Source organism: Octopus bimaculoides, chromosome 7 (genome assembly GCF_001194135.2).
Source record: "Octopus bimaculoides isolate UCB-OBI-ISO-001 chromosome 7, ASM119413v2, whole genome shotgun sequence".
Lineage (NCBI taxonomy): Eukaryota > Metazoa > Mollusca > Cephalopoda > Octopoda > Octopodidae > Octopus > Octopus bimaculoides.
In genome coordinates, this window is record NC_068987.1 from 19,284,210 (window position 1) to 19,287,562 (window position 3,353).

Sequence of the window (3,353 nt, forward strand, 5' to 3'; positions counted from 1 at the left end):
AGAGAGAGAGAGAGAGAGAGAGAGAGAGAGAGAGAGAGAGAGAGAAAGAATGAGAAAGAGAGAGAGGGAGTTCATATGCCTCAAGATAGATCAAAATGGATCACCGGTATTGGTCGAAATCCAATAATTCCCAGGCTACGTTTTGGCTCTTGACTGCGTTAAAATCTTTTGAAAAGGGTTAATAGCGTGGCTTCTGCCTAATTCTGAACCATCTTGCTCAGATCCTCAGCTTAGAACCACAGCCCAACTATATTGCCACCCACGAGAAATTAAATGTGTTGCCACAGGGAAGTCTTAACACCTACGTGAACATGGTTCGACCACTCAGATCGGCTGATGTGTAATCAAATAGCAGTAGACTTGAAAGTACATTTTGTGAAATTTACCGCCTAATAGTTCTGTCGAAGGTTCTAGAAACTTGACTGAATGTTATAAAAAGTTGGGATACTGAACTACCGAACAGAACAGCCTCCGGTGCTATACAGAACTATGTCAATCAGTTTTATGATAAGGAGTTCTCACCTTTTCTACCTGATCTTTTTTGATAACCGTGAACGACTTTCATATAAATAACTTAAATATTTTGTGCTATAAAGACTTTTAACTAACACATCCACTTTCTTATATATGCTGTTCTATTCATATAATTGTTGTACATTCGTAAGTGCAAAAGTTCCAGGTAATAAAAAATATCAGATATTAGTGCTGTCATTTTCAACTTCCCACGCAAACTCTCAAATATTTTTATGACAAGACCCATGACAGGCTCAAAAGAGAAGCTGCTGATATGTTTGCAAGCGGCTGGTAATTGGTCAGTTGTAGTCAATCAAAAAATAGTCAAACTGCCTGGTTAAATTTCGCACCAATTTATATATAGAGTAGAGTTTTACCAATCGTGATATTTTAAAAAGCTTTTAACTGTGTTTGCGCCTAAACTTATTTCTAACCAATTGTAATATATTTAACAGGTGTTATAATGGGTGAACGAGGGTGAAGGGAACAGAAGTCTTTATTTCATGTAGTAACACGTGCATGCGTAGTTGAGAGACAAACAAATAAGTATGGAAGGACAGCGAAAACATAGTTTGCTACATTGCTACATGGATTATCGGTAAACTTAAACGTTGCTTTAAAATTCATGCATGGATCTACCGAGAATGAACGTCTTTTTTTCTGAGATCTGATAAGCAAAAAGTAATCTTGATTTGCAACAACAAAAAAAACTTAGGCTATGGATACAAACAGTTTTGTTTTTTCCTTCTAGGAAAATGCCCGTGACTCTTTTAAGGAGTAGATTTCGCTAAAAGCATAAAGAACCAGACACTTTTGTAAGCTGGTAGGCGAATTAAGTCGACCACGAGGTATTTAGATGACAAAAAAAACTAAACTGGTAGGAATTTAGTCGAAACCGTTTGGACATTTTCCTCGAATCTCTTTATCATAGTGTATCACTATTTAAGTTTTTGTCTGTCCTCTGTGATAAAATTCAGCTTGTGACTGAGTAAGACCACTTCCTAAACTCAGTAAGACTATGCAAACGTTCTGAGAGCTTAAGAAGATCATGTGCGGGAATTTGTTTTATGTGAATAAAATGTTGCACACCACTGAACCCATTTTATAGCGCGATCTGCTATAAAACCATTGACACAATAGAAGTTGAAACGATCAGAAACTAGCTGTATTTCAGGTATTATATGACTGTACCTTCTCCTAGAAGGAAGATCTGACGAGAACTAAAGATCCTTTAATCCCATTAGTTCTCATGCTAGTTAACCTATACCTGGGACCCTAACAGGTGCTACTACTCCGGATCAAAGTAAACCTGGGAACAACCTGTCTAAGAGGTGGTTCAACACTCCTCAGAAGCCCGGAACTCTCGAAACCAAAGCCCTACGACCGGATGCAATTTAAAGTCATGCCTAGGACAATAGTATCACATGCGATACACAGAATAGTCATTGGACGGCAGTCATGCTGGGGCACCACCTTGAAATGTTTTGTCGAACCACTCGACCTCAGTATATGCCTTTTATTAAGTCTTGCACTTATTCGATCGGTTTCTTGTGCTGCACCGCTAAGTTACTGGGATGTAAACAAACCTACACTGGTTATCAAGCGATGTGGTGGGGACAAACACAAAAGCATACACACACACACTCACACATACATACATGCATACACATACATACATGCATACACATACATACATATATTCTTTTATTTTATTTGACTGCGGCCATTCTGGAGCATCGCCTTGAAGGATTTTAGTGGAACAAGTCGACCCCAGGGCTTATTTCTTAAGCCCAGTACTTGTTCTATCGGTTTCTTTTGCCGAACCGCTAAATTACGGGGGCGTAAACACACCAACACTGGTTGTCAAGTGGTGAAATACACACACTCATATGATTCGCTTCTTTCAGCTTCTGTCTATTAAGTCGACTCACAATGCATTGGTTGACCCTGGCTTATAGGAGAAGACACTTGCCCAAGTGACTGAACACGAAACCAAGTGATTGCAAAGCGAACTTCTTACTACACAGATATGCCAAAATTTAATATACAATGCTTTCAATACTTTATTAGGAAAATTTCTTTGAAATACTTAAATCAAGAGAAGTCTTGGCATGCTTTCTACTTGAATTAAGAGCATCGTTGGTGCTTTACAATTGAGAGTGTTGTAACTTCACGGTTAATTAATTTTGTTTAATGCGGCCGCGCAAATGTATATATAGATATGTAAAATTATAGACGTAAAAAATTTCATGCCCTAGTACAGTTTTGCACATCACTGCTAGATATACATAAATTTTACGTCGATCTAAAATAGTTAGGAAAAATATATGTCTAAAATATTGTAAATATTAGAGTGTTTTTGACATATGACAAGGAACTTTGGAAGAATAGTTTTGCCGCTATAGGTAATATCAGAAAATATGGCCCACAGACAGTAACTTATATCGAATTTGTGCTTGTACAAACTGAGGAAATGAATACTGGTTTTTAAATGAAAAACATTTATCTTAAGATAAAATTAGATATAGCAAATTTCTCTTTAAATAACTATCTCTATGATTATTTTTCTTTCATTGTGTCTGTGTGTAGCGTTCCTTTACGTATTTATTTCTTTATTGCCCACAGAAAAATAAACATAGAGGAGACAAACAAAGACACCCTAGTGCGAAACTGGTACTTATTTAATCGACCCCGGAAGGATGAAAGGCAAAGTCGACCTTGGCGGAATTTGAACTCAGAACGTAACGGCAGGCGAAATACCGTTACGCAGTTCGCCCGGCGTGCTAACGTTTCTTATTTCCTTATTGCCCACAAGGGGCTAAACATAAAGGGGACAAACA